Source organism: Trachurus trachurus (genome assembly GCF_905171665.1).
Source record: "Trachurus trachurus genome assembly, chromosome: 7".
Classification (NCBI taxonomy): Eukaryota; Metazoa; Chordata; class Actinopteri; order Carangiformes; family Carangidae; genus Trachurus; species Trachurus trachurus.
This window is the reverse complement of record NC_139901.1, coordinates 27,526,119-27,546,952: the sequence shown is the minus strand read 5'-3', so window position 1 is coordinate 27,546,952 and position 20,834 is coordinate 27,526,119. Positions and strand designations below refer to the sequence as shown.

General features: G+C 43.3%; 1 protein-coding gene across 3 annotated transcripts in view; it reads right to left on the bottom strand.

The window, feature by feature from the left end:
• The window catches only part of magi3a (membrane associated guanylate kinase, WW and PDZ domain containing 3a), a 142,047-nt gene that overhangs the window by 74,774 nt on the left and 46,439 nt on the right, over positions 1-20,834 (bottom strand). The window lies entirely within an intron of this gene.

Here is a 20,834-nt window from a genome sequence, read left to right as displayed (position 1 = left end):
ACGGCTGGAAAAGCACTGACCTATGAAACGATTCAGAAAGCCCACAGCCAGAAAACAGATTCTTAGAAGGGCAAAAGAGGCATTTTGTTAAACAGGCCTGCTGTTAGCTAAAAAACTTGACCCGCACCTCAGAAGAAGAGTGCGTGTGTGTGAAGCAAGAGGGGGGAATATCAGGATTTTTGGGCCTCAATCAGTCAGCGGTCAAGATATGGAATAAATTCAGTGATTGTTCATCTCACTCACAGATCAGAAGACATTCAGAAAGTTACCGGGGAAAATACGCCAACTTCTTTCTGCTGGATTTTCATATTGAAAGATAATTTTCTATGAACCCATGAGACAAAAATTTTATTTTAACAAGGCTCAATATTGCGTTCAGAAGGGGGAGAAGGAGATGAAATTAACATATGAGTAATATAAAGCTGCTCCACTCATGAGTCATGAGTCATAGTGTTAACACTATGTTGGATGGGGGGAAAATCCATACAGCATAGTCCTGTGATATTTTGCATGGCAATATTGTATCAATATATGGACGCCAAGTATCAATCTTTTATAAAATATAAAATACAAACATGAGTTTAACGTTTTGGTACTGGAGTAAACATCCGTTATTAGATGGTGCTGTTGAGTTTTCTCCTGGCGAGGTCAGCAGAGGTGACAGTCAGTGTGCAAGAAGAAGTTGGTCAAATAAAGATGGAGGCACCAGAGAAAGAAATCTGGAAAGCACCGTCTGTGTTTAAAATCAAACAGATTAAATCATATCTTTTTTTTTATTATCTTTCTTCTGCCAGTGCTTGCATCCATGCATGTGTGCCAGATATGATGTGGAAGCGCTGACAGGGTTCGACAGAGGTTACGCTCTACAGCTTTAACAAAGTTTTGGAGACACAATTTGCAGTTGAAAAATGCCAATAAATTGGAATATATCGCTGCAAATCTCAATAAAATGAGATAAGTATGGTGTTTAGATTGTATCGCAGGGCTTCTGATGATTCCCACCCCTAACTAATGTCTAAGCTTCATTTATTTTGAATATGTTACTGTTCATTACCGCATGTCGATTTGTAACCAACTATTCCTGGACTGCAGCTTCACTCAAGAGTTCGAGGCAATTATGTTTTCTGACTGATTAAATGATGCCATGACGACTTGTTTCAAGGTTCAGCTTCTGAATATGAGATGAATTTCTATGTGGAGTGAAGCTTTGATTCTTTCACAGTACTAATACAGAGCTGAGGCCAGGGAAAAAAGGACATGGACATCTCATTTTATACAATACAGGACCTTTAAACTGAGGAGTCTGGAAAAAAAAAAAAAACCTCTGTTAAGTCGTACACTGAAATAAAGCTGTCTGCTTGTCAACGCAGATAACAGTTTACTTTTATGACCCCCGGGTCAGATAAGAAAGCAACAAAGAGAAGGGTCGTTCAAATTGATAAAGCACAAAGGAGATAAAAGAGGAGAAGCAGACACGGGCTGTAAACACAACGAGTGAGGGAGCAGCAGCTTCGCTCCCCCTGCTAAACGATGTTTGTCTGAGGGCGAGCCAAGTGATGAACCAGCCTGTGATTGATGCCACTTATATCTGTCCTCCCCTCTCTCGTCCCCCCCTCCCCGGGCAAAATCATGCTGAGCATAGTGTGAAATGAACCTGGGCTCCGATTTATGATATTGGGACATTGTTATGAAAAATGATAAAAGCGGTTTCAAGGTTTCAGATGAATGAGAGTGAGAGAGAAAGGCAAAAAAAAAAGAAAAAAGAAGAGGGGGAGAACAATAATTGAATTCTGCAAGGATAAATGCTGGATCGCAGGCCCATATTGGATGCAGTTTGCTGTAGGGTCCATTTGAATGAGAACAATAACGAAGAAGAATAGGAAACAGGCAGAGGTGGGGGAGACGAGAGGCAGAGGACCAAGCGTTTGCATCTCCTGTGTTATTATCAGTGTGTGTCAAATCCAGTCTGCCAACACTGGAGTGGATGCATTCAATCAAGACACAGGCACGGGGTTTACACGTGGCACCTGGCATCTGACACCTGCTCTCATACCACATATCAATATTAGATGATTAGGACTGTCACGATCATGGCATTCTGGTTGATGATTAATCGCCTTTTTCTGCTTGTCAAACTTTTGAAGCCGTTCTTTTCTTTTCTTTTTCTTTTCTCTCTTTCTCCAAGTACAGTCGCTTACAGTTTCATCACTGCTAACCTGGCAAGAAATGATGTCTACTGTGGTAGATTATGGATTACGGAGCGTGTTTGTGTCATAGTTGTCATACTGTAGCTGTCTAAAGCAGTCCATGTTTCTGGTGAGACGAGATCTGGGAAACCGGATCGGAAGCGCTGATCTTGCAAAGTTGGTTTTCACCAAAGAGACGCTAGGTGGAAGGCAGAGAGCCTCCATCACAATTACTTTGAAGCTGTTAACTAAGGGAAAAAATCATGCATAGTTCCTAACCCTAACCCTTTAAAGGCTGGTCTTTCAACCATATTGAATGGCTGCATTTCTTTGGCTACATACTGCGCTACACTGTCTGTTTAACATGCGCCATCTGGTACTGTCAAGTTTATATTTAGACACTCGTCCGAAAGCTTCAGGAAAAGCCAGATGCTGGGACGGAACTGCAGCCGTGTCTGTCTCTCCAAGTTCAGTGAATTGGGTGGGATGGTGGATCCGTAGTTTGATTGTTCTTTAATTTATTTGTATTATTAGCGTCTTTGAACGCCACCTTTTTGCTGCAAAATCTGACAAATCACCTCCTGATTATTGGGCTCTCCAAAATATAAGTATCAGTATGAGACCACACAACATTTTTAAATATATAAATTACCCTGCCTACTTACAACAATTATTAGTTCTATATTCCTCCTCAACATATCAATTATGGCACTCAACTCAATAGTTCTTCTCCATTCCTTCAGTCAACAAATCAATAAAAGAGCATTTATGCTCAAAGCCTCATCAGACTGGAATAACCTTCCTTCAAACATTACGATCATCGACATCTTTTCACAGGTTAAATATGCTTTGTCTTCTTATTTTGAGTTAAATTGTACATGCTTCAGATGATGTTATATCCAATATTATTATATCTAACACACTGTAATTTCAATTTTCAATAGTATTTTTTTTTTTTTCATAGTTTTGCAAGACTAATATTTGCTTATTGCTTATGGTCTATTTGTGGCCACTGAGAGGTTGTGCTCACTTCTGTACTCATTACTTTTATGTTTGTGTGTACTGTTATTGGACAGTTGATTGTTGTTCTGTTCTGTTTTTTGTCTGTAATGTTAGGACCCCCTCGAAAACTAGAGGATTCTTCTCAAGGGGTTTATCCTAGTCAATAAATTTGAATGAAAATATGTGCTGTGGTGTTTGGCTTTGCAACTTAATCCATAGATGCTCATCGATATTATGCAGTTGTCGAAAATTAGAAATAAGTGCCTCGATATACGTAAACAGTTTGTGGCGCTAATTCACCACTTATGTGTCATGAAACGGTACAAAAGACGGGGGGCGTAACATTATGATGTCATTAAAAAAGGACCAGTCAAACCTCAAATAGTGGAAAACAATAAGGAAATAGTTTCATCCAACTGTTTTCATACAGACGAATGGAAACGACTTAAACGACTACGCAAAAATGATTGCGGTCAGTTGGAATGATCACGATCAGGCGATTATGTAATAAACTTGACAGTCCTAGATGTGATGCATTAAGACAGAGGGCCTCACTATGGTGCATAAATACCTGATCGGTAGACAAAGGACAGGCAAGAGGATGAATCAAAAATACCGATGTCAAAATTAAATGACTTCCTACATAATTGAGAAAAAGCAGCCTTCAGTCATTTCATTTCCCGGAAACAGAAAAGAGCCCACGAGCAGCAGCAGCAGCAGAGTCGTGACGTCAGATTAGTGTCAGAACGGTTTCAATGGAGTTGTCTTTTCATTACGAGGCTGCATTCAAGGCCGGGAGTTGTTTGGGAGAGAGAGAGAAAGAGAGAGAGAGAGAGAAAAGAGAGAGGGTGAAGCCAATCAGCAGACAGAGCCATCAATCATCCTGATGCCTTCTCGGGGATTTCAGTCCTGGTGACTGTGCAGATACACTGTGCAGGTTTCTTTGTCCACAAGTGAAAGCTGTGACGTGCACAGTTCTTCATTCTCCTGGGAATGAAAAATGCTGCTGCTGCTGCTGCTGCTGCTGCGTGCAATGTTTTATTCAGTTTCAAACAGGGCGACTGTGTTAAAACTTACTAAAGTAACACCTGATTAAACTTGGATGAGTCTGGTGTTTCTTAAATCCCCACAATAAACACTATTCTGTTTTCCAGTCATCAATGATCACGAGTCACGACTGGAAAAAGTTGGAAAAAACAACAACCTCCTCATGCTGTTTGGCTCTTTGGTTTTTGACAGCTTCTCTAACACAAATTTACGGTACATCTGATTTACAAAATGCTCCAGTTGTAATTTCTGAGCTCCGAGTTGTAATTTTAATCTTGAACACCCCCTGAAGTCGGACGAATCCTACAAACCCTGACATAAGAATCCAAGATGGCTGCTATAGCATCCACTGTAGTGAACACTAGCTGCAATTTTACTGCTTATTTTATTTCTCTCGAAATTGTCTCACATTATTGAAGTCAGATATGTACATAGTACAATTCTATACTGTTTGTGTGTGTCTAGAGTCGAGTGTCGAGTGTTGTTATCACAACAGTAGCTATTGCAAACAGTGGCTAATGGCTAATGGCTAATGGTGCATGTTACATGTTCCCGTTATAATGTTCATAAAAAGCTGTAAAAAACTTACAAGTATTTACATTGAAATTAACATTAACAACCATGAAAATGTTTTATTTTTGTTTCGTTATATTAATCATCCATTTTTCCTACTTCCATGTTTGTTTTTCAGCTAGGCAGACATCATTTAGAGCTCCTACTTCATAAATGGAGCATACTTTCATTACAACCCTATAACAACAATAAAAAGGGTTTTACATGGAGTGTTACTGTTCATATTGGAGAGGAGAGGAGTTAAGGTGGAAATACATCATCATGGTAAGCGGAGGGATTATATAGAGGAAGAGGAGCTGAATAAACAGCCTTCAGACGGTGGAAGGGTGTGTGTGTGTGTGTGTGTGCGTGTGTGTGTGGAGCACTGTGATTTAAAAATGCAGAGTGGGGTTAGTCCATATCTCCTCAGGCTTTTCTTTTTTTTCTCAGAACCTGATCCCACTGTCGGTTACACTTTCCGCCCTTCCACCTCTCCATCACCGCCACCGCCGGCTTCTTTCTATCTGACTGACTCAGTAAGCCATGACAGTGTGACAGTGGAGCCGGCGTGCGACACATCAGCAACCCCCGTGAAAAGCCGAAGCAGCTGGAACAGAACTCAGCCATTGTTAATTTCATTATTTACACCTGTGCTTTCTCTGCTGTGACATGTCAGAACGTCTGCAGACTGATGAGTGAACTCAGACGGAGGAGGAGGAGGAGGAGGAGGAGGAAGGACGAGAAACTTTTGCAAAGTTGTGGAGAAGAATTTGCTCTGAGCTCTGCTGCTCAGTCTTCACACACTGAAGGACGCAGGTGTGGGGATGTTAGGTTTGGAATAGAAATGTGCAACTCAGTCCCAGAATAAGGTCTTAGACAGGATCATAACACCACTTCTGTACCAGTATGCATGGAAAAAAAATGATAAAATGATAAGATGATAAGATTTGCAGTTAACTCATTGAGTGCCGCGCTGCTTTCCAAAGCTTTAATCCTGGTGCCAGCAATTTAGACTATTGTTGTAGAGCCACAATGTATTCTATATTATAACTACTGTATGGACACATACTATGGCTCGTTTGAAAGGTGAAACTTTCTGCTTCCATTGGAGACAAACCATTTATTTCTACATGCCTCCGTTCCTGAGCAATCTCAAGCTAAACAGTGGCCAGTTTTCATCAAAATTCCTGCTTGCTTTCTAGAAATGGAGATATAGCTTCTTTTATGAAATATGTGCTGTTTGTGCCTGTCGCTCTTCTGACACTGACTGGTTCAAAGGACTCGTGAAAGATAAATATTGTTGTTCTATTCAGAAAACCACCATGGTAAGACAACCCGTCTTTTTCAGATTTTTTTCAACAGAACAAATACTGTCTTATATTTGGGTCAGTACAGTAGATTTTGACCTGGTTTTGACCTGATGTCAATGCATGCGCCACTGATTCAACCCAATACGGCAACCATCAAAAGCCAAATTATGAGTTTTCATGAGTTTTTGAGTTTTCATCTATTTCAGTTCTGTTCATCATAGAGTTCCCAAATTCATACATAAGGTGTGTTAGGGTGTTTATTTTCTTAATTAAAAGAAAAATGTCCAAAAACTTAAAATTACGTTTTTGGCACTCAACGCATAGGCACAAAAAATGAACACACTCGTTTTTGGCATTCAATGAGTTAATTCTGCAGAGGAACTACGAAAATGACGCAACCTGCTATTATTTTCAAGCATAAACACCAACTTGAGTGCTGCACACAGGAAATACAACTCCAGTGATTCTCACATATGATCGCCAAGGACTCGATGTAATTCAGTGCGCAGCCATATGGCCTAATTTTCTCAGGCCGTATATGGCAGAATGATGGATGCTGGAGTGGCTGTACTTAATACACAGCAGAGAGGTTGTATAGTCGGTGCACTTGAGGCCAATCATACAGCTTGTCTGCATGCAGAGAGGCCAAGTTAACTTCTGACTGTCCTTGAAAAGCTGGCATCCTGCTACTCCACAGCTCCATAGCAGAGGCAAAGCACCATACTCCCCCCCTACCCACAACCCCCCTGGTCTCTGGGGGATTGCAGAGTCTGTTTGACTCTGAATGTGATGGGTTGTGGACAGGTCACAAAGTAGGAAGAGCCCCCCCTCCCTCTACACCACCACCACCACCTCCTTGTAGTCTCCTGAGCAATGGGCTACGGTGGCCCAGAGAGATTTCAGTTCAATTTTCCTCCCAGAGAAAAAGCCAGGCAGTGCGCTGCTCCGGGCGTTTGTATTATGACAGAAACTAACAGGACATTACAAGATGGAAATAACCATTTCACTGCAACTCAGAGAGGTGAGCGTGCTGGGTTAACCTACTTAGAGAAAGCTTTTAAATGGAGGGGTGTGGGGGGTGGGCAGGTGGCATCCAGTGTAGAAAAATAATCCAAATCATGAAACAGGTCCCGACTGTTCGGTACAAAAGACGAAAGAGGTACAAGAACATCACAGGTTTACCCGAAGAGTAATTCCGAAGTAATTTGCAGATTCGAGACAAAACCCCCTTGTGGTTTCACACTTAACTCCATTCTCACAAGTTCACAGTGTAAACAAGGCCACGGCTGGATGACAAAGAAGAAGGAGAAGAACACACTGCTCTTACCTGATGCAGAGGCGATGGTGAATTGGTGCGAGAGAAAGAGAATCCACATGAAAAAGAAAAGAAAGAACATAAAGTCAATTTTGACATTTCATTATGTATAAGTATAAAACAGCATTTGGCATTTGAAGAATCATTATACAACAGTAGCCTACAAAGACCAGATGGCAAAAAAAACAACTTCAGATGAAGTGGGACAGATTTACATTTACATACATTTCCCACAAAGACAGTATATCCCTCTCATATATAAAACCCTCCTGTACTGTGCACATGACGTACATTATGATAATGATACTGTAGCTACAGATGTGCCGAGTGGTCGGTGCAAAAAAACCATGAGGACTCTCAACAGGTTAAATGAATCAAAGCAGCACAAGCAAAGAAAAACAAGCACTATTCATATTCATTGTGCTGCGCTGGCAGACTGCCTGCAGCTCTCTCTCTCTATTGGAAATGTAAAGGCACAGTAATAAAGGCGCTCGGTATAATCTGCTGCGTCAAAGTCAATCTGGTGCGACGTGTGAGTATAAATATGGATCCACACAGTCACCTTCAGATGAGCGACATTAAAGCTGAGTGTGTAGAAACTGTAATTCCTCCATTGTTGAGAAAAGGCTTAGTAAATAGAGAGCCACAACATATAGAGGTTTACTTTCTACTTCCTATTCTACTTCATAATTCAAAATAACACACACACACAGTGTTGGAGATGCTGCACAGCAACTGTCCGTCAGTGACACTCAAACCAGCCTCTCTCCTGCTGTAACTCCCAGAATTTTAAAGGAGACGTGTTATGCCCCTGTTCCACAAATTAAAATAGTTCCCAGGTGTCTGTGACATGCTTCGGTCAAAATACCCCAGGGATCAAACATCACAGCTCTTTTCATCCTCTCAAAACAGCCCTGTTCACAACGGCTGGTTTCAGTGCCTATCCCTTTAAATGCAAATGAGCCACTGCTTGCCCCACCCCTCCTACTGGTACCAGGTAGGGGCAGGATTATGCAAATTCGAAAACTAATTACATCATTGGAAGACAACTGAGGGAACAGCTCATAAAACCACATGGATTTTAACCTGGGGAGCCTGAGAATTACAGATTTTCTTGTCAATTCTCACTCCCCCCCCCCCCCCCCCCTTTTTTTATATATACATTTGATAACCCTGGGATTTAATAATTTTGTATCTCCTCTTTCAATTAACTGAAGTGTATGATGTTGTTGCATTGTATTGATGTTGGTTTATGCCCGTGTGACTTGTTGACTGTGAAGCTCTTTGGTGCAAATGCTCTTTGCTTTTAAGGTGCTATATAAATAAATTAAACATAAACTTTTGGGGGGGGGACAAACACCCAAATATATGTTACCTTCAAAAGCCTTCAAAAAGTGATATTTCCATAATATGACCCCTTTAAAGCACAAAGAGCAGTGACAGCACATCTGCAATGATTGTGTTTGTGTGGGTTGTTTTGTTTTTTTTAGAGATTAAAACCACAAAAAAATCAAAGCCAATGCACTTAGGTTACCGCCTCTGACTTGTCCAGCCCTCGGGGGGCTGACCCCTGTCTGCAGCGGACGGGTTTTTAATCCTAATATCCGTCATGTTTCATTATGCAGTGCCGTTTTTCTTAGGTCCCGGTGCTGTAGTGAGATAGATATTAGATGCCAGCTCTCTCAGGGCCCAGAGGGTTTCTGCAGACTTTTTTCCCTCGGAGGTGTGGACAGCTCCTAACAATCAGTCAGCCTGCAGACAGCCTCTCCTCGTCATTACTCTCAGAGAGACCGACTCAGGAGGGAGAAGGGTTTTTCTTTTTTCTTCTCTACGCCTCAACCAGCGGGCTTTCTCTGAACACTCCTGGCGGGGCCCTCGGTCCCCCCTCATCCATCTGCTGGCCGTCGCTCACACTCATTAATTCTGCCCGTCCCCCAGGTGGCTGCTAGTTGGTGCGATGTGATTAAGCTCAAATGAACCACCAGGAATAAATAGAAACTTGAGTCGCCTCGGAGGAGGGAAAGTTAAGAGAAAATAATGACAGATCTTTCTGATTACACGGTGTGAGGGACCGTTGTGGAGCTGCAGGACGACGATTCGGAGGGGTTTCTCTACAAACGATGAGGTATGGCCACAGAAATGTCCTGATTAAATTCAACAAACCTGGTTAAAAGGTGATTAAATAAATACACATGTTTCCCTGTTCAAGCCCAACACCCAGTTAGAGTCGCATCAGTCACACAGATTACATCGACGCGACAAAGTCAGAGCGGAGGCCACCGTGAATATGAGTCAAAGATAATAATGAATAAGCCTCCGTTCCTTTCAAATGCAAACTAGTCTCCATCCAACAGGTTCCTGCAGGGTCAGGGTGACCCGGTGGCCGCGGCTTCTGTTTGAAAAACAAACTACAAAACAACTTCAGATACAAACGAGCCGCAGCAGCAATCAGGAGAACAAAGAGATAAAACTAAATCGGTAAAACAACTTGGCTGACCTCACCCAGCTGGGGGGTGTTTGTGTGCGTTTCAGGTCTGGCCTCTTATCATCCGACAGTGGATTATATGTCGTACATCATCGTGCGTTAAGGTAAATTATATACAAGACTTAATGTGCAGATCTCTCAAGGACACAGTTATCTCATGCAGAGAGCTGCAGCAGCAACATGTGCTGATGAATGTCCTGTCGCTTTGTCGGTAGATGTTGATCCTGGTGCTCTCTGTTACTGCCCCCCCACCCCCACACACACACCCCACTCCCTCCCTTGTGTGGTCCGTCATCACCGACAGTTCGACAGCTCCTCATTTGTGCACAAACATGCACTGATTGGCCAGATGTTGGTGCTCATCGCCTGTCACACCTCTGCCAGCCGCCCATGTTCCTCTGAGCTGCCCCCGGATTTCTCTATGAAAACTATAATGGAGTGTCTCTCAAGCCTTTGCCCCCCCCACCCCCACCCCCACCCCCACCCCCTCCTCTCTCTGTCTTTCTCTCTCCCTCTCTAAATCCTGGCAGCCCCGCTCCTTCCAGTGACTCAGCATATTGACAAGCTGTCTGAGGAGTGTCTGGGCGCCGCGTCGGCCCGACACGGTGTGGGTGATACTGATGCTATCCCCCGCCCGCCGCCCGGCTCTTTTTGAGGGGGATGTGACCAGGGTTGCAAAAATTCTGGGGATTTTAAAGGGACATTGTGTAACTTCTCCTAATCGATTATTTCGTTCAAAAGTATGTTTTTCATTAATCAGTAATCCCCCCCATCAACAAACTGAAGTGTTCCGGTAAGCTCGGTGCTGGCTGCCATGTCGTGTCGCCATGTTTTTACGTTCAGTGGAAGCGTGACGGTAGGAAACCACGGAAACTCAGAGTGAGTAAATGGTAAATGGACTTGCACTTATATAGCGCTTTTCTAGTCACTTGGACCACTCAAAGCGCTTTACAATGTAATGGTTGCATTCACCCTTTCACACACACATTCATACAGCACTGTTCGCAGACAGGCTTTTGGAAGATAGCCTAATCATTCACACACATCGTGTGTCTTGCCCAAGGACACTTCGACATGCGGACTGGGGGAGCCAGGAATCGAACCACCAATTAATGGACGACCCGCTCTACCACCTGAGCCACAGAGGAATGGAGCGTTACACTGATGCTGCATTCAGGTGCAGTCGGGCAGATGGCCGTCAGTAACAAACCAGATGTCATTTTAGTCACAGAAGTCCAGAGAAAGCCGGTAAAACGTGGGTCAGGTAAACAATACGACATCGCCATGACAACATATTGTCACGTGTATTGTTTTGCCTCGTGCAGACGGACCACTTGTTTACATAGACGCTTGTTTATGCCATTACGTGCAGCGGCTGTCGTCTGTCTGCCCAATTTCGCGTGAATGCAGCATAAGAAATACGATTGAGTTGCTTGCGATATACAACCGCAACGCTAGATGGGAGTAATTCCTACAGAATGTACCTTTAAAAAGTTGGAAACTTTCCATCGGGAATTAACAGGAACATATGATATGATATATAAACCGGAAACTGGTCCATCTTTCCGTGTGTTTGTGTTGTTTATGAGTTCACAGAAAGGACGATGGATGTTCAGGGCGAACATTAATAGCTCTGCTCTCTGCTGTCCCGAGTTTAATGGGGAGGAAGAGGCCGGGGGGTGGAGATGATGGGGGTGGGTGGGCTGCAGGCTTAATGAAACGAAGAAAATGAAAGTTGATGTGTGTTTGTGTGTGTGCATCACTAAGCATTTCTGCATTCCCCATTGATATGATAAAATAAAAGAGGAGTTCAAAGGATGAAAGGTGCCCTCCCACCCCCCCAAAGGGTCTTTTGGTTAATTACTTTGAATTTTTTTTTTTTTTTTTTTTTGCTTGATCACGCTCTCACAGAGTCGTGATCAGAGCGTGTGCTGGTGAAGATAATGAGAGTCATGAATATCTACAACTACAACAACCCGTCCCTGAACCTGCTGCCACATGTGTTTCTTCTTCTTTGCCCTCTAAAGAGCAGGACTCAGGATTGTCCATGTTACACATTGACCTCCTCCTCCTCCTCCTCCTCCTCCTCGACTCTGATCATCCCTTCGAGCCTTCATCTCACAGGTCCGGTCCTCCTAATCACATCCATCTGGATCTGTTTTGCCTCTGGACCGTGTTGCAGCATTTATGCAGAAGTTTGAGCCCAGACGAATCTGAACTGAAGAAACAAGATCCACTAATCCAAAAGGCAAGAGGCCATGATAAATCAAATTAAGTAGAATTAAATTACAGTTCAAAAACATAAATATAAGAACTTTGGCTGAGAATTATTATAATTTTTTTTTACTTTTAAAGTCTTTTCAGTTTATACAACTTAGGCAGGTTATATCATTTCCATCTGCCTGAGTCTGAGCTTAGAGATCTATCTGCTATTTAAAGTCACTGTAATTAATTTTCCTCATGCTTCCACTTTAGCGCTGCTAAATCACAAGTCAGTCATGTCACGACTATACTATATGTATGTATGTTTGAACTGAGCGTGGATGTGCAGGTATCCACAGAGCAGCTGAGAGCTCAGGAGATCAACCAGACTTCCACCTGTCGACTGACTCCTAGTTCAGCTTCTGCAGAAATCCAACTTCCAATTCTTACGGGGATTTGGGAGAAGATTTGCAGAGTTGAGGAGAAATTCTTCAAAAAAAAAAAAAAAAAAAAATCTTTTTCATACAAAATACTCATCCTCAGCAGCTCTTCCTCTCCTCTCTTGTGTGAGAGTGTGTTACCTGTAGGTTATCACTTCAGGTTTATCACCTGTAAGTGTGTTCGCTGAGGTGCAAATAAAAGCAGCGTATTGTATCCATAGAATTAAAGCAAGTGAAAGGTGTTTTTATATTTTTGATGTAAACAAGCAGCAGCCTGTGATTCCTATGAAGGACGAAGCTGCCTTTACCCAACGGCTTCCTTTTAGACACGACACAAAGGTGTGCATTGAGAATAAAGTTTCACAAGGTGATTCAAAAGAACAAAAAAAACAAACAAACTGAAATGTGAATTCAAGGTTTAGAGAGCTGGGTCTTGGTTACAGGGATGGAGATGATGATGTATCTATGGCAGCAGCTGTACAGCAGGGGGCAGACAGGCAGCTGGGACCATCCCTTATGGTCTCAACCTACTGTTTCACACACACACACACACACACCTGCACCCGCTACATGCTACGTCTGATTGTGGAATTCCTCTGATCGAATGCATCACGGTCCTGTCATGCGTCCTTGCAGAGTGGAATGTCTCTTCACTGACAGCGGCCGCCGTCACCTCGCTATAGATCCAACCCCCCCACCCCTCCATCCCCCACCCCATCCCTCCTCTCCCTCAGCTGCAATCTGAGCCGGGCCGCATTTCATTATTGCACCGTTGCACCAAAAAACCTTGGCCTCTCTCACCGTCTTGTCCTCGTCAACAAGGCCCGGAGGATGTGAAGTATGTGCACTCACCCCCCCTCTCCTCCTCCCCCTCCCCTTCCCATGCCTGCCTCCATTCTGACATGAAACCTAAACTGGTTTGAACAGTAGTAAGGCAGCGAGAGGCGAGAGAAGGACCGGCCTCTCCCGCTCTCTGAAATTCTCCACACATTCCAAATACTTCAGTGGGGAAATGAAAATCAGCCCCCACATAAAAAAAGAAAAAAAAAAAGATTGCTCCGAGCCAGGCGAGTCAGTCAGAGTGTCATTTTTCAGAACTACACTCACACTCACACAGCTGCATTAACCATATCTTGTATGTGTCGTTAAGATAAATGTTGAGAGGAAGAAGCGGCCTGACGGGCTGCTGACGTCACCGGGCCGACCAAACAGACTCAAAGAGTGAACACAGAGCCGCCACAATTAATTAATTGAATAATAATCGATTATTAAATTAATCATCAACTATTTTGATAATCTAATAATTGGCTTGAGTAGTCTAAGAAAAAAAGTCCAAATTCTCTGATTTCAGCTTCTTAAATGTGAATATTTCTGGTTTCTTTGTTCCTTTGTGACAATAAACTGAGCATCTCTTTGGTTTGTGGACAAAACAAGACATGAGGACGTCATCTTGTGGTTTGGGAAACACTGATTGACTTTTTTCAACATTTTTTTACATTTTATTACACTCCGCTGGGGAGCCGGCGTTCTGTCAATTTCTGCTGCTTTGTAAAAAAAATTGCTACGGCTGCATAAACCGATAGGTCTATCTATCAATTCAAGCTACCCTATCAAAAAATACTAATGGTTTTCTACCTCTGTATATCAAATAAAGACATAAAGTAAGTGTTTTGTGTCTAATGTACAAAAAGTCTAGTGAAATGCAGCGTATTCTGATAGTCCAATAGCATTCTACTTTGCTGAATAACCAAACAACTAATCGATTAATCGTTGAAATAATCAACAGATGAATCAATAATGGAAATAAGCGTTAATTGCAGCCATAGAGGCCAGGAGGCTAATAACTCATTGGTTATACAGCATTACTGCCCTCATAGAGTCTTTACTTAACTTCAGAGTGCTAACAAGATGCTGATGAAAAGCAGTCGTTACCTCACATCATTAATCTCACCTCATTCCTGAGCTGATGGGACACAATAGGCTGATTTGGACTTTTATCTACAGATCCAAGAGCAGCTTATGAAGCATTGCATAAGAGATACTGAGTTGAGTCATAGTTTTTATTCTACCTTTAATACACAGTTGCTAAGCTTCTTGTGTCGAGTGTGTTTTGCCGTGCGTGGTTTTTCCTTCAGTGCTGAACAAAAGCCACTGTCTTTACAACAACACACATCCTCCACAAACAGCTCACAACACTTGTCATGTGGGGGTGAGACATTTGGCCCGACATTCCCCGAGCGCTTCCAGCACCTGCCTAGTAAGACCGATCCGTCATAGAGGAGGAGGAGGAGGAGGGAGGAAGAAGAGGGAGGAGGATGGAGGAGGGAGGGGGGGATAGCTACTGTACCACCTCTGCCGCTCGGCGCTGTGGGGGGGGGGGTTAATTTATTGTACGTGTGCTGTCTGCTGTTGTTGCAAATCAGTTATATCCTGACGATGACAGCCGGCACAGGGCGCCCGGGTGGGGACGGACCGGTGGGTGGGTGGGGGGGCTGGATGCTGCTGCTGCTGCCTCAGTGGCACCACAGTCATATTTTACCCTCCATTCAGCAGGATGGAGTAATAGCCAGCAGTAGCAGCATCCTCGGGGACCCCCCACCACCACCACTACTGCTTTGCCCGCACTCGACAGAAAGAGTGGGCTGCACGAAGGAGCTCTCCTTGTCTAATTATACGGCGGGAAAAATAGCACAAATGACTTCATTTTAATGCAACAGGGGAACTGGTGGAAAATTTACTCTGGCTTATTAACAGAGAGGATGGAGGAAGCATTCATTCATCCCCCTCCTTCTCTCTCTGTCACACACACACACACACACACTGGAAGTTCTTCAATCAAAAGGTGCCCAACACGTTGGCCGCCAGGTACAGCCAGTGCTGCGATGTTAAAGGGATAGTTCAACATTTTGGCAAATTGGCCCATTGTCATAATCGCTATAGTCATAGCAGTAGGTTTGTTACCTTTAATTGTCGGTGCAAGCTATTTTTAGAACGGCAGAGCAGAGCCGTGAGCTGCTCAGAACTACGCTACGGAGGCTAATGGGATTTCTTGGTTTCCCTCATCAAACTCATCAAATACACAATCCAACAACTCCGAAACACTCTGGTGGACAAGTTGTGACCTGCACATTCACCACGCTATGAGATAATAACAGAATGTTACGAGACAGAGTTGTTTTAGAGGTACTGCTTGCCGAAAAACTGTCCCTGAAGGCAACGAGCATCAGCGGTTTTGCATGAATTTACCTCTAAAACAACTCCGTCTCGTAACGTTCCGTTATTATTTCATAGCGTGGTGAATGTGCAGGTCACAACTTGTCCACCAGAGCATTTTGGAGTTTGGAGGAAACCAAGAAATCCCATTAGCCTCTGTAGCGTAGCTCTGAGCAGCTCACGGCTCTGCTCCGCCGTTCTAAAAATAGCTTGCACCGACAGATAAAGGTAACAAACCTACAGTATACTGCTATGACTATAGGGATTATGGCAATGGGCCAATTTGCCAAAATGTTGAACTATCCCTTTAATTCTCGGCTGAAAACAGAAACAGCAGCTCTGTTTTCAGGTTGATGTGTAAGTGGAGGGGGCTTGTAGACGGAGCCTCTCCAGAGACAAACGGTTTAAAGGTCACACACTGAGCTGAATCTCTAAAAGGAGAAAAGGTAAAAGAGGGAGAGAGAGAGCGAGAGAGAGAGGTGCAAAGAGAGGGAGGTGGACAGACAGAGGTGAGACAGGGAGATGTGGACAGAGAGCCAATAAGCTGCAGGCTTTGCATTAATATGCGTCTCAGGTGATCCGACAGCTCTAAGCACAGGTGTGAATGCGCAGGCTGCGAGGAGGCTTTGGAGACGTGGATTGCCGGGACCACGTCGTCGTCGGGAGCTGGTCTGGACTACACACGGCCACATTATCGCAGCGGAAGGAGTCACAGGTCACGTCGGAGGACCGGGCTCTCGGCGGACGTCCTGCAACTGTTTCATAATGAACTGAGAAATACTTTTTACACCTCTTGCAGTGTTTCTCATACGTTGATTTATTTTGAAGCCGCTCGCCAAAGTATCAACATTGACCACCACATATTGATTCTTTCAATTTTTTTCTTCTCTCTCTCCACTGTTTCAAATGGCTTAAACCTTATTTCATTGTGAAGCTGTGTGCAGAGCATCGATTCACTCACAGCCGCTCCTTGACCTGCTCTCTCTCTCTCTCTCACACACACACACACACACAACAAACAAACTGTCTATCATAGTTAGGCTAAAAAACATCACACTCGCTCTTTAGCAGGGATGATGCACATGTTTATTTGCATACGGAGCAGAGACATGAGATCCCATCACAAGTGGTCACTCAAGAAGCAGGAGGAGATGCATGTTAATGTGGAAAGGTGTGAACTGAAGCTCGGAGCTCGTCCAGCCGCATGTTAATAATGACACGTCTGAACAAACTCCATCTCTCAGAGCAGACATGTTTCTGTTAATGTGCCTGAATCCATTTATTTCTATCCAGTTTTGTGTGTGTTTGTGTGTGTGTGTGTAGTTGAAGCTGCAGGGGACATTATTAGTTTTGCAAGAATTTGGTCGTAAACCAAAGTATTGAGCAAATTTTGACAATTTGTCCTGAGGGAGAGGGCAGAAACATCTGCACCACATTACATGGTAATTCATACAAAACGCTGTTAGGATGGTTCGTACTGGAGGGAAAGTCAGGGGATCTCCAACTAAAGGTGGAACCCTGAATGTCTGAGCGCTGTTTTATTCAGCAGCTCTAATGATGTCAACTGTCACCATCCATCCATCCATCCATCCACTACAGTTTTATAAAACATCCCACCCCAGACTGTTTTCATTCTTTCATTCTCCTTTACTTCCAACAAGACTAAAAACTTAATCAAACAGTGAAAAAAAAGTGAATTCATAGAATTATAACATGAGATCATTACTATTAACCATGATGTTGAAATGTGTCCAAAAGAAAATAGGACGAAGCATACAATAAGCTTATTTTGTCCTATCCTTACATTCACTAATATCTTAGTTAGTGAAAAGAAAAATAATATAATACAGTAGAACACCTGTCCCATTCATTGTTACACTGTTCCTCTGGACTGTAACTAGTGAAAATCCTTTGTACAGTTTTTTGAATTGCAATATATTGATACTTCTTCCATAAAACCACTCCACACAGATCCAAATGCAGTGTTCGATCTCCAAGTCAACCAAATAAACTCTGCTGCAGATGCTATTTATATACTATATGTGCTGACCATGGTGAGCTAAGAGCCGTGTTTAGTTGGTCATTAGTGAAAGAAGGAGGTCAGGGGTCGGCAGGAGCTGGTTTTTGAGGAAGAGTGCACGGGTTAATGAATTTCATGGTGAAAGCGGCGGCTGCAACAACCGGCTCCTTATTCATCAGTCCTTTCAGTTAATTAAATAAAAGGCATCGCAAAGGAATTTGGGCTGGTTGTATTATCAACGGCTAGAACTAATTAGTGTCAAGATGCTATTTAATTATACAGAAACCATTTTGGAATTATACACACCATTAGACTGTTTTCTTCTCCCTGTCAATAGTGGATCAGGCAGTGGAGGAGGAGGAGGAGGAGGAGGAGGAGGAGGAGGAGGAGGAGGAGGAGGAGGAGGAGGAGGAGGAGAGGAAGTCCTGTGCATTTATTTTAAAAGTGTTGATTTTCTTCTTGTTTTTAAACCGTCAGCCTCAAACTAGGTCTGTCTGTCTTTGGATATAATCATCAGCGCAGAGCTGCTGCTTGTGGGGGTTGTGTTTGTTGTTTGCTGTTTGTTGTGGTGATGGAAGGAGGAGAGAAGCTCAGGCGTGATTGTTTCCTGTTGATTGATCACACGGAAAACTCACTGATGTCATACATGCTCCGAGGAAACAGATTATTTGATCCATTTGCTCATTATCTTCACCAAATTTCACATTCATGGATCTACATTTTTAGGTGTAAGCCAGAACTCTCTGCTCATGTGAAGCAGTAGATACACTTCTTATCAATATCTGACTGTGAGGATAAAAAAAGCTGTGAAAACTTTTGAAGCTTTACAAAAATATTGATTTAAGTATGTTTTCTTTCCTGTTGTTAGTCTATAAACCCTCTGGTGTGTTTTTGTTTGTATATTTGTGTTATAATGTTGTTTACACTACAGTATATTTGACTGGTGTCATCTTTGTGTATACTGGTAATTTGTCAATAAAGCTGTATTGGGGGGTGGGGGATGTGTATAAAATACAATAAATTAGCCTGACTCCACTTCGTAAAAGTAATTAAAACACACAGTGAACTGAAAAAAGATGGATTAAATGCAGGATCTCTACTCGTCCTGTGTTGCTCCATGTGAGAGTCGTCTTCTCTTATTGGCTACTGACGAGTGTGTTATTGTGTGTGTACAGTATATCTATAAAAAATAATGTCTTCCTTGCATTTTTGTGCACTTTGCACCAGTGTCTGTGCCTGTGAGTCAGAGAGGCAGAGAGGTTCAGTGAGGGCGCCACGACTGGGCTGCTATCTGATCCGCTGTCATTCAGCTCACGCTGTGGCAGCACTGAGAGCTCTCACCACCTCCATGATGTGCCTCTCCTCTTCCCCTCTCTCCCTGTTCCTGCCTTTCTCATCCCTTCACTTATCTTGTTCCTGTCCATTGCCTTGAAAAGGGCCTTTTTTTATTCTTTTTTCCTTCTTCTTTCATGCCCTTTTCTTTTCTCCCTTCGCCCACTTCTCCCTCCAAACAAAGTCTTTTATCTGCAATGCGTAAATTCTCATTACTGGTATCTTAAGAAGTCATAACACTGCAGAAATCACAACTTCAGTTTGAACTGAACCCTCCTTGCTCTCTTTCTCTCTTTGTGAGTCGGTGGATCCTGACCCTGCGCTTTTTGTTTTGGATCCTCTGCTGTGGCGTTAATCTGACCGACGGAGCGACGCAACATTTCATCAACCGACTCATCGCATCGGTGTCACCGATCACATTCACATTCTGCTCTTTTAAATGACTCCTAATGAACGCTACCACCGGGATATTAATGCATCTTGCAGGAATACATTAACATAATCACAGCCAAAGTACTTTTTAAAGTGTGTTTTAATTTTTTGGAGTGATAGCCATCATTAGCTAATGACTGACTGCTGACCCGTCCTTATGCAATCCCAGCCGCGGCCAGAGAGCAGCTTTGCCCTTTTTTCTTTTTTTTTCCCTCGTCCTCTCGTAATTGAGGCCCCCTGATGGTTTAAGCCTTTGGATTTGCCCAGTTATAGTGGTGAGCTACTAAAAATAAACACACAGAGGACTGACCCAAAGGCTCCAATGCCTCCTGCCCCTACACACACACACTGTACTGTCTGACCGACGGTGTCCTCAGTCAAAGGAGGGGACGTCCTTGAGACAGTGGCATGTTGGCTCACTTGGCATCTCTCTCTCTCTCTCTTTCTCTCATATCCTTTCCCTCATTCCTTTGCTCTCCCTCCAGCCAGCTGAGGAGATAGTTAATAACAAAACGCTGTTGGGGAGGGGGGCAGAACAGAGATTGGACATGGACGCCTCTTCCATGCCAGCTGATCCGCTTTATCTGGGTGCCAGCAAAGACCGACGCTTGTCCCACAGTGGAAGGAGAGGAGAGGGGGGGGGGGCTTTCTGACAAAATAAGAAAAAGGAATGAGTTTTTTTTTTTTTTTAATCTTGTCTGGTTAGATTTTTTTTATGAAATAGTTGCTTGCGCAGAGATTAAGCAATGGTTTGCCTTGGAAGGAATTTGGGATATTCTAGACGCAGAGCTGTTGAGGCTGTTTGACTAAGCATATAATCTAAAGTAAGGTTCAGAGGAGCAGCCATACCACAGTGGTCTGCAAAAATATCACTCGCTGTATCTCTCTCCCCCCTCCCCAGCTTGCGTAAAACCACACACACACACACACACACATCCACACTTGCAGACATGCACATCTCTCTGCCGCAAAGTACTCATCAGTCTCTGAGACGCAGTGATGAAGTCCTGTCTTATCGCTCACTTTTCCAAGAGACCACGAATCTTCACCACCAGTTGAACAACAACAACAAAAAGAAGGCAGGACGTCTAAATAACTCACAATCCAGCTCTGATTCAAGATGACAACTTTGTGTTTGTGTGTATGCAATATTATATTAAAGGTATTCAGAAAAGAAAATTGAATTTGAGCCCACTATGGGTCTTAAGATTAGTGTAATCACTCATCTATCAGACGATGTAGCCAAACTTTGTGCAAAATTCTATTTTTGAGTAAATCCGGGGTGAAAGTGGGGTCAT